The sequence below is a fragment of the Leptinotarsa decemlineata genome, unplaced genomic scaffold, assembly GCF_025532065.1.
Source record: "Leptinotarsa decemlineata unplaced genomic scaffold, Ldec_3_MD MMD2_tig00026314_RagTag_RagTag, whole genome shotgun sequence".
Classification (NCBI taxonomy): Eukaryota; Metazoa; Arthropoda; class Insecta; order Coleoptera; family Chrysomelidae; genus Leptinotarsa; species Leptinotarsa decemlineata.
This window is the reverse complement of record NW_027412684.1, coordinates 1,496,136-1,509,904: the sequence shown is the minus strand read 5'-3', so window position 1 is coordinate 1,509,904 and position 13,769 is coordinate 1,496,136. Positions and strand designations below refer to the sequence as shown.

Here is a 13,769-nt window from a genome sequence, read left to right as displayed (position 1 = left end):
GCAATGCATAAGGCTATCTCTCAGCTCATGCGTCCACTCAAAGCGTCCGTTGTCGTTGCCAGGGTTGTCGTCGGTAGGCAAATCATCGTTATGGGCCCCACCATCTTGCCTCTGACCCCTCCGAGCGGGTCGATTGTGGGGGCCTCTTCCTTGATTGTTGGGAACCAAGTGTTGAGTCCACCGGGTGGTTAGCCCTGTGGACCCACGGCCGGCACCGGAGGGGGAATAGAGTTCTCCTTCCCGGGTGCGCCTGGGCTGCCAGTCCGGTTTTGCACCAGTTGCTCGGGTAAGTGGTGTCGCAACTCACCAAAGGCCAAGGGTGTTAGTGGCCATCCCTGCTTATTATTATTATTATTATTTTTTTTTTTCACCGTAGTGTGCGCTGGTCAGGCCCTATCCCCCGAAGCCCCGATACATTCGGGAGGGCGCGCCAGCATAATCAACCAATGACCACTCCCCACACCGTGGGGTAAGTGATCATTGGGTCCGAGAATCATGTGCCCTGAGCAAACGCAGTGAGCCAAGAATGACAGCCTTCTGCATCTGTGCGGCTAAGATTTCTGCCTTAATGCGGCAAGCCGGTATGATTTTGAGATTCGAGAGTAGAGAAGACATCATTCCACCAAGGACTCCAACAATCAGAACGACCATCTTGACAGAGTGATCTGGATAGAGTCTGCGGAGTTCGAAGAGAAAATCTCGATATTTTATCCGTTTTTCCTCCTCTTTTCTGACGATATTCGTCTCGCCAGGAGCTGAAAACTCCACGACAAATATCGTCTTGATCTGGTGGTCGAGAAGAACTACATCAGGCTTATTAGCTTGTATGAGCCTGAGGGTGGGGAACGAATAGTTCCAATAAATTCGGCACTTCTCGTTCCCCACAACGGATTCAATATCCCCCGGAGCGTAGGGCAACACCGGTGTCTCGTCAATACCGTAGGAGTGCCGTAGATGATAATATAGCACCCTTAGGGCCGCGTTATGTCTATGGATATAGGCCGAGACCGCATATGCTGGACATGCTGATAGCAAGTGCATTAGGGTCTCGGGCGCCTCGCGGCAGGCCCTGCACCTTGTGTCAGGAACCTCTATACCCATCACGCGACTGCGGTAGACTAAGGTGTTAAAGACACCATCCTGGCAAGCCATGATGAACCCCTCAGTTTCCGACTTCAGCCCACTCGACCTGAGAAAAGCGAACGTCAGGCGCTTCGATAAGCCAAGGTCTTCAATATTATTGAAGAAGACCCCATGCATTGGCTTATCCCTGTGTCTCCGCAGAAGTAAGGTGATCTCTGCGGCTTTTATCTGAGCTTTTTGCTGAACGGGTTCCAACTCGGTGACAGAGTTGTAGTCACCTCGTTCAGAGTCGAAAACTATACCGAGTTCATCAGCTGCTCGAGCAGCTGCCCTAAAGAGAAATGCTCCAATTCCTGCTCTCTCATGGTCACGGACCATGCAGAGAAGGGGATCCGAACTCCTGACGACTTTACAGGCTGTATCCAGTACCATTCTGTCATGTAGACACTCCAAACTCAAAAGTCCACGACCTCCCTGTTGTCGGGGGAAGTACAACCGTGGAACGGACGATTTGGGATGCAAACTCCTATAGAGATGCATCATTTTTCGGATCCTTACGTCGAGTTGATACAGCTCCTCCCGAGTCCACTTCACTACTCCAAACGAGTAGAGTAAGATTGGAACGGCAAGCATATTTGTTGCAGCAACTTTGTTCTTCCCCGACAGCTCCGATGACCAGATCTGTCGAAGTTTGTGCTTATTATTATTATTATTATCATTATTATTATTATTATTATTATTATTATTATTATCGGCTGTTGATATTTTTCCTGTCAACCAGCTGTCGCCCCCTTATGAAGGACGAATCCTTAGTGCGAATAACGAGTTCTTACATTTTAACATGAGATCCCTAATATTCATGAAAGGTTTCATTACATTGCTATAAGGTTATATTTTCCTCATCTGAGAAATTTTTCATTAGTTTCATCGCAGAGAATTTTCATTGGAGTAAAAGAAAACGTAGAAGAAAAAATTCGGTTCTTGAACCATCCATTAGTATGACTGATTAAGAGCTTATGGAAGGAGCCAAAATTATAAGTTTTTAAAAATATGCATTGAATTGAAAAGTTGAAAGAAAAGTAACTAAGATGCTTGGAAAACTACAAGCAATATGAGAGTGTCTGTTAACTTCAACTCCTGATGTATTTGTCTGACTTGTTAATCCGCCGGAAAAAGAATCTTCAAATATGAATTAATAATCTGATATGAATAAAATACATTAACTGTATTAATTATCTTCTTAGAAATTCAATGGACAGAATTATCGTTCTGGAAAATGACCCAATATTAAAAGAGATGACAGCTGCACCTGAACGGATTGTTTGTGTCCAACCCACATGTTGGATTTTGAACCATTTACGATATCGTTCACTCTCACTCAAGTGTCATGTTATGTAATAATACCTTCAAAATGAATTTTCAGTTACGGTATTAAAATATTTTCGAGGTTTCTCCTTATATAAATGAAAATTCCATTTCCGAAATAAGAAATGAATAATTTTATTCTAGGGCAATAAAGTACCTCCTACAATGGAAATTAGAATGTCTAGCGACAACATCCGAGTAGTTTTGCAACAAATCTTGCAACTGAATATCAAATTATTTATGTAATAATTTTTATATATTTTATTGAACTTAACTCAACCCATTGAGTTGAAATTTTATACACGTTTTCAGTTTGGAAGACAACACATAGTTATCTAAGTGATGTCACGGTACATTCAACATGGCGAACCGACCAAGATAGTTTTTTCTATTGATGGGACAAAATACAAAATAACGGCCGCAATACCAATTTTTAGGATTAATAATTTGGTAAAGGTTAAGGATAGCTTTTTCGTGCTCGAACAAATGTAGAGGTCAATCATATAGAAATGACTCATTGAATAAAATGAAGAGACAAAGGAACATGTCCAAGAATAACTAAAAAAATTATAAATTGATTCACAAAAGTTTTTTGAGTACAAGCATCAATTCAATAGCTCTAGAAAGAAAAAAAAGAAACATTAAATTCATTTATCAATTTATTACATTACACGATTTATATTATAGAAGGCGTTCTAACGAAAACTTGACCCCCACTGTAAGTCAGAAACGGACTTGTGTTCAAAAATTTCAAAGACCATGTTGATTTGTGTTTCTAGAGGGACTAATTTTGATATGAAAATTATAATCTAATCTTCAGCCCTTATGGACAGCATTTTCCCCCTATATTCCCCTATATTGTTTTCAATGACATGGGGTGTCGAATGATACATCATTTGACAGATCTTTCGCCCTTCTATCACTTGTGTGAGTTTTTTCGAAATTGGATTTAGAGAACAAAATCAAGAGATAAATTATTCAAAATAATCCCAATCTAGTTCCATACAATAATAAGTGGACTTTCAGAAGCTTTTCTTACATTATTCCAGATGTCCGGGTTCACCAATCGGCATTCCCGAACAATTCTCTGTCGTAGCTCTTTCAGATTCACAGGCTTAGTAGAGTGAACTTTCGACTTCAGGTGTCCTCACCAGAAGAAATCCAACGTTGTGAGGTAAGGTAATCTAGCTGGCCATTACACTGAACTCCTTTCGCCGATCCAAAGCTTTGGAAAACATTCATTCAAAAACTCTCTCACCCGACCATATAAAAGTGAGGGTGCACCATCCTGCTAATTGATTGTAATCATTCTTTGAAATTTGTGTAATCAAAGGATCGACACATTCTTGTAATATATTTGAGTATGTGTCTCCACTGAGATTATCACCCAAACATTCGATTTTTGTGGATTTTGTTAATGTGTTTTTATCACCAAATTATGATTTATATCACTCCTGTAACGACAATCATGTCTATTTATTTTACCAGTCAACATGAAAATACTTCTGTCTGAAAAACGTGTATTGTATCATAACTCCTCACAAACTGAAGTCAATAATTAGGATCATTTTGATTCAATGTCTGAATTAGCCTTGTGTAGTCCCAAAACTGCAACTTCAACTGCTTCAGTTTTCTGATGTTTTTCTTGTGAACAAAAGCTGAAGTTCTGAATGTATCCACTAACGGTTCAATATATTGATATTTCACGTTGTGGTGTGGTATGTTATGAATTCTTTCAGCATATTCATCATATCAATAAAAGGTTGCAAAAATTTATATTTTTTCTTCAGTAGAATAAACTAAGTTGGAACACAGTAAATAAATGTGACAGTGGTCAACTCTATCTAATGGTTGTTGTGCGACAACAAACTCCTAGAAAAACTACTATTGCAGAAAAAAATTAACAGTGTCGTTAATGTCAAAACGGTTATTGGGCAACTAATGAGTGAATAAGAGAACACCTGAAGTCGAAACTATACTCTACTACCCAAACCTACGAATCTAAAAGAGCTGCGAAGGTCGGGAAGACGATTGCTGACCCTGGACGGACATCATGAATCTAAGAAAAGCTTTTTTAAGAGTCGACTTATTATTGTATGAGACTAGGTGGAGCTCATTATGAGCAATTCATTCGCTGATTCTGTTCCCATTGATATTTTCTCAATAAAGGAACGACAATGTATTTACCACAAATCATATCTACGTTTAACATTTGAGTTCTCGATGAAGAATGAACCAATTTGGAGAAACTAGCAGAAGTTAAATGTTCTATCACTCAACCCCCCATGCTTTTGAAAAAAATATGGGGGTAGCTGGTGACCGCAAGGGGGTGAATTTTGGTGTATGATTTTCATTTCAAAATTAGTCCCTCCAGGAATGAAAATTGACGTTTTCTTTGAAATATACGATCACATGTCCGTCTCTAACTCACATTGGGTCAAGTTTTCGTTGGAACACCTTATATAAAAGCTTTTCGCGAGAAAAAATCAAACGTTTAATTTCCGAACTTAGGCGCATTTTAATTGCCAATCATTTTATGAAATCGCGGAAATTATTCATAATTGGTAAAATGTTTAATGATTCGAATTTTAAATAGTTCAATGATAGGACCCACATAAAGTTTTCCGACATGATTCAGATATATTCAACTCTCACTTAGAGAGTCTACATATTACGTAAAACTATTAGATGCCATTATCGCATATTAGTCGCACTACCAGAGCAGTAATACTGTTTTTCAACCGTGAGGTTCTTCGTTCATGAAATTAATATCAATTTGTCCGGTAATTAGAGCAGGTACTACGAAATGTAATGTTTGCCTATATTGTCACAAGTCTCATATAATGCTTAGCGGGAAAAGACGATAGTAGGTACAAAATAATGTTGACCTAATTGTGAGGGATTAGAAAATTATACCGTTTCGTCAATTTTCACTTTCTTAGAGTACAATCGAAATCAAAAAGTGAATAAAACAAAAAAAGACTAATAAAAAAATGTATACAAGTGAGGAAAGAATATATTAATAAATGTAGTGTGTAGAAGTTTCTGATGCGATACAAATGTTTTGCTCTAATTAGAAAAACATGTATTCTGAAGTTGCCCTTAATAAGATAGTTGAATAAGGGGATTTTTTTTATAATACAACCCTGTTTTTTCTATGAACTGAGAAAACACTATTGAACTTACAGGTATCTCACTTTGAAACATGATGTCAATAAATACCAAGATAAAATACAAAGCATCTGTCGAAATTGAAAATGACATTCCAGATATTCTGATTCATGTATAGTTTTTTAGTTTTTTATTTTTGAAGTGGTTTATCCGATTTCTCAGTAAGGAAGTCAAGAACGATCCATATACCTTGGACATCCATACCATATCAAGTAGGTGTGCACCAATGATCAAAAAACTATAAATCCAATATATTTCTTTGTTGACATCATTTTTGTCTTGATTTCCACTAGATACCTAAACATCTTCGCCGACAATAAGAGGTAGAAAAATATTAGGATGAATTTAGTAAGAGAACTTAGGCATCAATTTTCACAGAGATAGTGAATATGACGGATCTATATTCTCATATAATAACATTTGATTTTGAATGCACTGACCCGTTGCTTGGTGAAAATCAATTTCCATTGTGAAAATTTGTAATCATCAATATGAATAGTATTAACATTACTCGGTCGGTCGGTTCGACGTGGGTGCTTTTTTCACTCACTCAAATCGACCGCCGTGTTGGTCGGTGGTTCAAGCCCCAGGCTGAACAATCGATTTTCACTTGCTATCGTCCAACCCGTGTTAGGAATCACACGTTAATAATTAGGATCTCGTTAGTCGTTAGCTCGCACAAGTTTCGACTTATGAGGGTTGTCGTTCGTAGGGGTGTGACAGTTGGTTAACGGAAAAACAGATTTTAAACAGACAGAGATTAGGGCACACAAATCCGTTAGCAGCGTGGAATAATTGGATCTGTCATCGAGTTGGAATCCGTTAAGTTTAGGATCCATATTGAATCTCTTCACTCCTGTGGTTACACAAGTATTAACCAATGTATGGGGTCTTCTTCAATAACATTGAAGAATTTGGTTTATCACAGCATATGACCGTTGTGTTCCATAGTCCAAGTCAACTCAAATTAAAATTTGAGAGGTCATCATGGCCTGCCAATATGATGTCTTCAACACCGTAGTCGTGTGATAGGTATAGCGATCCCTGGAAATGCAATTGCTGTCGACACATTCAGCACATACAGTCTCAACCTATATCCACTGACTATAAACAAGACTTAAGAGTGTTTCATTACCACCTTTGGCACTCCTCCGGTATGAACGAGGCACCGGTGTTGCCTACAGTATTGGTATACAGTAGCTTTCTCAAGGGATTTCATGAGAGCAGAAGTGAGTGTTGCTCATCAGTTAGACTTTTCTCAATAATTAAAAGTCTAAAAATACCAACCCACACGTCTACTTTTTCTAGATAGAGTTTTAGATAATAACTATGCCTCTCCCTAAAAGGTCGCGGATTTTCATCGCTCCAGTAGCAACAATAGTAAAGCAAATGTTGTGCAAAATATGTTGGTTTTCAACCATAAAATCCGTCTTTGATACTGGTGAAATTTATTCAATTCCAGTGCTTTCATCATTGTCTCGTGAGACTCACACGCATATTGTGGATTGCCATAGTTCCAAGTGCAATGAGTGCATGATTCTGCAGCGAAGGTACTTGAAAGTTAAAATTGCGCTGCTTCATGTAAAAGACGTCGCGTCGATCTTTTTTTTTTGTTGCTAACGAAAGCAGTTTCACTGAGCAATACATTCCAGAACATTTTTATGATTTAAATTACTGTTGGGATGCCTTTGATCAAATAATTTTGTCGTTCTTCTGGTGCATCTTCGACATTCCCGACGTAAATGAGAATAATTTCAATTATTTGTTGAAGTGTTAACACCTTCGTTGAAAATAATTCAATGAACGAACAACATATGACTCGCAATAATAATATTGGCAAACAGAAATGGTATTGGGACTAATTTGACGAAAAACTCAAAAACGCTTTACCTGGGCCCTTTTTCTCTATAGTATGTGGTTTTTCTCAACTTGTGAAATGTGGCAAAATAGGTGGAACGACAAAGACAGTGATTGACATTATTTTTTGACAACTCTTTAACAAACTTGTTATTCGTTACTACCATACAAGTACTAGTTTTGATAAATTGCATTTTCTCTAATAATAATTTTCAACATAATATTAATGCTCCTTTATCATCTTTTGTATATCAGAAGTAAAAATACTTCAAACGTTTACCGTTATGAAATACAACTACAGCTACTACTACAGCAACTACTTAAAAGTGTTTGCAGTTTTCATCAGATCTGTCTCAAACTGCTAAATAGAAAGGTTCAGGTATGTGGTATTCTTGAATAAATAGCTGAACGAACTTTAATATAGGATTTCAGGGTTTGTGTCCGCCATCGCTAGAGGGTTGAAGTGATTTTATTGCCTACAAAATTTCTGCCTTGAAAATGAGTTTGACATATAGAGGGTGGTACGTTTTCAAGAGAAACTATTCACGATTCGCGATAATTGTATGATGCCGCGATGATGCATTATAATAGGTGGAAGTATATGGTTCTCTGTGCAACTTGTAAAAAATAATTTGATAGGTGGTCTATTCTGTAGACCAATGTACATGAAGTGTTCAATATTTTGGTGATTTAAATGCCGCAAAGAATAAATAATTTTCAAAAATATATATCAATACCCACCCCACACCAAAAGAAGAAAACACTTACCCAAATATTCTTCACCATCGAAATGAGACACAAAAACGAGAAAAGCACTTCCAAATACAGTCAGATCGAGCACTTCACTGAACTGATTAAAAAAAGATCGTGTGCCCGCAAGAGATACACAAACGACCTAGAGAGAAAGCACCTCGATGCACCGTCGGCGAAAGAATCGCGGAAGAAGTGAAATGGTCAAGTGTAACCGTGTTATACCGACTCACGGCCTGTCAAATAAGCGAAGAAGAGCTCTTCAGGTGTTTTATACCGGTGACCCATATAGGGGTACCATCATCAGAGTGCGTTGCGTCTACCTGCGAGGAAAGTGTTTGGGGTGGATCCGATTCACTTTCGGTCTGGTATTTTAATATTCTCGACGACAGCGGAATGCGTTGATGGGTTTTTTGGTTTTTTATTGTTTCGGTAGACAGCGTCCCACTACAAGGATTATCGTGTAATAGGCCTGAATTCCTTGAGATAAACAAAATACGGTACGAGGTCTAAGTAGCTTGGTACGACAAATCATTTTTTTTCATTGTTTTTTTTTTATGTTACAAATCAAATCAAATCGAATCTTTTTTTTTATTGTTTATACTTTATTGTCTGAAGAACGTAATTCTCATTGACGAGGTCGTTTACAAATAGAAAGAAGAAAAATTGATCATCTATAATATACCTACCAATATGATAAATAGTCAGGTAGGAAAAATTATAATAATTATAATTAGAATACAATAGGCGTACAAATAAATACAAAAAATTGGAACAACATTTTTATCGTACTGGTCAACACAAATATAAAATACCTAAAAGTAAATGGAAAATGGTAAAAATGATACCGGTGTGAACTTGGCATCACCATAAAATTCTTACATTTATAACACTGAAACACTTTAACAACAAACATGTGCAATTATAGAATGCATGTACAAAATAGGTATTGAAATTATCATAATGAAATTTGCTTTCTACGAATTCATAACACTAGTTATAATTACTAAAAAAATGTTAACAACAAACATGTACAAATATAAAATACAAGTTCAATATAAATATAAATAATGTATAACTCTCACTGAAATATATCAAAATGAATAATAATGTATAACTAGGATTTGAAGACAAAATCGAATTTCACAACATTAAAAGTTCTTACAGTAGAATTCATCAAATGAATAAAAAGCATTCGTCAGTATTTCTCAGGGTATGTTTGAATTGTTTTTTACTATCTAAAATTTTAATCTCGTTTGGTAGGTCATTAAATGATTTTGCACCATTATAAAATGCGGAATTTTTCATTTGTTTCGATGTTGGAATTAGTAATGTCATATTTAGTACTTGTCTAGTGTTATATTGAGGCATCTTATGAATTTCGTTTTCAATTTTGCTATGAGACATATTGCTTCTGAAATAAAAATACAAGGTAGTGTTAAAATTTTGTGTTTTATATAAAGTGGCTTGCAAGAATCCCGGAATTTGGCTCTGCACATATACCTTATTTTCGATTTCAATGTAAACCCAGAAATTTTTTTTCTGACATATATAACTGATCACTTGAATCCCTTTATGATGTTCTTGTAGTGATGTTTGTGATGTTCTTGGAAGTGAGGATGTTATTCTTTGATATATTGAAAGGTAACTTCAGACCAATTTTCGACTTTACTGATATCATTCTCTATCATTTGATGCAGTTGTGTGCCCTTTTAATCATGCCAAAGTATTGTGGTGTCATCTACAAATCGAGTATACTCTTCGGAAATATTAATTGAGGATAGATCATTTATATAGATCAAGAAAAGGGTGGGTCCCAGAACTGACATCTGAGGTACCCCTTATTTCATTTCTAATTTGTGTGATAAGTTGCCTTGAAGAGATACGTCCTTCCAGATGAATAAGACTCAAACCACTTGATTATTTCATCTCTAAACCCATAATTCTCTAATTTTTTCAACAGAATTTTGTAATTAACACAGCCGAAAGCCTTTGTCAGATCACAGAAAACTGCTTCTGCTTATAAACTTGGAATGCTACCCAGTACCAAACAAATTAAAGTGGCCTTTCCAAATGAAAATACAGTTGAAAATCTTTTTTTCTCGCAACAAAAAAAACCCACAAGACATTCAATCCAATATAGTATACGAATTGAACTGTGGAAGCTGTCACATATGCTATGTTGATCAAAACCGGAAGGTATCTTGAAACGAGAGTTTCAGAACACATAATAGACTAAGAAACTGAATATAGAAAACCCCACAGCCCTCGTTGAACATGGAAGAGACACATATTTTATAACTTCATCTGGTATGAACTTCAGACCATAATGTATTCCACTTTGTTGAAATATGTTTATCATGGAACATCAGATAATGCAAAACAATTGAACCATTGAAAAAAATGTTGACATGCTCTGGGGTTCGATAGGGAAAGTTAGATCAAATGTGAATATGTCAAAATGTGTCCCCTTGTTTAGTATCGTTGAGGTATTTTTTTATTTTTTTTGAAAATCATTATTCCAAAAGTTATTTAGGGTGGCTCGTTTTCCACTCAAATAATTTGTAGCTCCCGATCCATAAGCTTCAGACCATACAGGGTGTAACTGAATAAGTGTAAAACATTCAAGGAGGTGATTCCTCATCGAAAAAAAGATAGGATCTTTCATATAAAGAAACTTCATTGGAGCATCCCTTGTTAAGATACAGCCCCTTCAAGGGGGTACATAAAATTTGTATAACAATTTTTTTCACGAGCACTGAAAAAGTTACAATATTGAAATCAACCTGACGTTTTGTATTACTAAAAACTACCAAACAGACACTTAGCCAGTAATTTATTTGGTTTATCCCATGGTTGTAAGGGGTGGAAAACGCAACCCTAAAATTTATTTCCAATGTAACTTTTTGTCTTATTATTTTTTTACCATCGAAAAATTTATTTCCGATAGCCTGTTTAATTCTAAACAAAAAATGCTTCCTGGGTTTTTTGCCCAAAATAAACCATTTCGCAGCAAAAAATTATTTTACGAACAACTACAGAGATACATCGTCATAAATGCGAACTGGATTTATTGTTATTTTGTAGTTAGTACCTGCATTAAACGAATAAAGGGTAATAAATAAAACTAATTTATTAATAACAAAACATACAACATGTAGAAATCATAGTAAATGTTCAATATGTCTACCTTCAGACATTATGCATACATCTAGACGTCGGCGCATCGAGCCACGTATTCGCTCAAATATTCCTGGAGTCTCTCTGATTACCCTGCACGCATCGATGATGCGGTTTCTTAAGTCTTCTACATCGCGAACAGGAGTACGATAAACCGAATGCTGTAAATGGCCCCAAATAGAGAAATCGAGATGATTGAGATCCGGGGATCGAGTGGGCCAGTTCTGTGGGCCTCCTCGACCTATCCACTGATTTGCATATGTTTCAGTTAAATGCTGACGTGCTACTTGCCTAAAATGAGCGGAAGCCCCATCAGCAGTACTGGATGCACTTCTCTTAAAAATTGAAAGTATGCCTCACCATTTAATCGAGGAGGTAGAAAATGGGGCCCAATTATATCATCCCCAATAACTCCGAGCCCCACGTTAAGAGAAAACTGTTATTGATGGTTAGTTTCGACAATAGCGTGAGGGTTTTCATCAGCCTCACGCTATTGTCGAAATAATTACCATATGTGGTAATTATGAAAATTAATAATCTTGTCCCGAGAAAAACTACATTTGTCTGTGAATTCTATCGTCTTCAGAAAATCACAATTTCTTCTAATCATTTCCAGCATCCAATTGCAAAATTCAGGACGGTTCGGAAAGTCTCGCGGTAACAGTGCCTGTACTGGTTGCAGATGGTAAGGGTATAAGAGTTGTTCCTTTAAAATTCGAAATACCGTCATATATTCAACATTTAGCCGGAATACAATCTTTTTAGTACTGGTGGTAGGGTGTTCTTCAATCAAATTAAGTACTGCTTCCTCAAGCTGTGGTGTTCGTACTTCTCGATGGCAATCACAATCCTGCGTTCTTTTGTCGAATGAACCATATTCTCGTAATCGTTGATGTAGTCGAGCAAATATTCTATGTGAAGGATGCTGCCGTTGAGGATACATTTCAGCATATCTTCTAGAAGCTTCTAACCCATTCTCCTGTGACAGACCGTAAACGTAATGCATATCAGCCATTTCCTCATTTGTGTATGCCATTTTGATAACAAGTGAAGTATTAAAGTAACAAATTAAGAACAGAACAACAACACACAATTAGTATTAATTCAATTTCGAAAATTCACAAACTGACAGCGTCATACCAATTTGTCACTATCGCTAATAGCGACCTATTAGATAGATTAGTTTCGTATTTTCGCATTTATGACGATGTATCTCTGTAGTTGTTCCTAAAATAATTTTTTGCTGCGAACTGGTTTATTTTGGGCAAAAAACCCAGGAGACATTTTTTGTTCAGAATGAAACAGGCTATCGGAAATACATTTTCAAATGGTAAACAATTAATAAGACAAAAAGTTACATAGGAAATAAATTTTAGGGGTTGCGTTTTCCACCCCTTACAACCTCAGGGTGAACCAAATAAATTTCTGGCTAAGAGTCTTTTTGGTAGTACAAAACGTCAGGCTAATTTTAATATTGTAACGTTTTTAGTGCTTGGGAAAAAAATTGTTATACAAATTTTATGTATCCACTTTAAGGGGCTGTATCTTAACAAGGGATGCCCCAATGAAATTTCTTTATACAGTGCTAGTCAAAAGTCCCCTCCCCCCCTCGTATCTTTGGAACGGATATACTTATAATAATGAAATTTGGAGGGTGGAAATAAACGGATGTAGGCTTCTTAACTGGTCATAACAGGTGACGCAATAGTCATAAATGACGTCACAAGGCCACTGTGACCAAAAATTTTAAATGGGACCCTATGGCAAGTGACAGCTCGTTTGAAAGGTATTGAAAATACCTATTCAGTCATACCAATTTTGTTTGGGTTTCGGCTGATTTTGATTGATAAATTGAAGAAATACGAAAATTATTGTTTCGCATTTAATTAATAAAGATTTTAAAGTACGCCTCTGGTTCATTGTCAAAAAGGTTGACGTGTTTGAATTATCTACTTGTCAAAAGTGTTTATACCTTGAAAATTTACCTAAGCTATTGTTTAACGAGACGTTTAAGTGTTTACATAAGCAAAATGGTACGTACTGTAGCCGACAAAGTAGCAGCTATCTCAATAATTGGTGAATGTAGAAACAATTTCCATGCAGCGGAACGACTGTTTAATGAGAGGTACCCCGATCGCCCTATATCGAGGATTTATTTGAGGGAGCTTCTTCGGAAGTTTGTAGCATCAGGTAGTGTTCAAGATGCCAAACGATCTGGTCGACCAACAATTAGTGATGACAAAAAAATTGACATACTTGGAGAAATGGTAGTGAACCCTACTTCTTCCACAGCCCAAGTTGCGTCTATCTGTGAAGTCAGTCAAAGGACAGTAAATAGGGTGTTGGCTAAAAACAAATTTCAT

The 13,769-nt window shown here is 36.7% G+C and overlaps 1 protein-coding gene across 1 annotated transcript in view; it reads right to left on the bottom strand.

Moving 5' to 3' along the window:
- Positions 1–8,384, bottom strand: part of LOC111511749 (uncharacterized) — a 69,745-nt gene extending 61,361 nt beyond the window's left edge. The window contains exon 1 of the mRNA XM_074181636.1: positions 8,245–8,384. The gene's annotated coding sequence lies outside the window, so the exon portion shown is untranslated. The remainder of the gene's footprint in view (positions 1–8,244) is intronic.
- Positions 8,385–13,769: the final 5,385 nt, after the last annotated feature.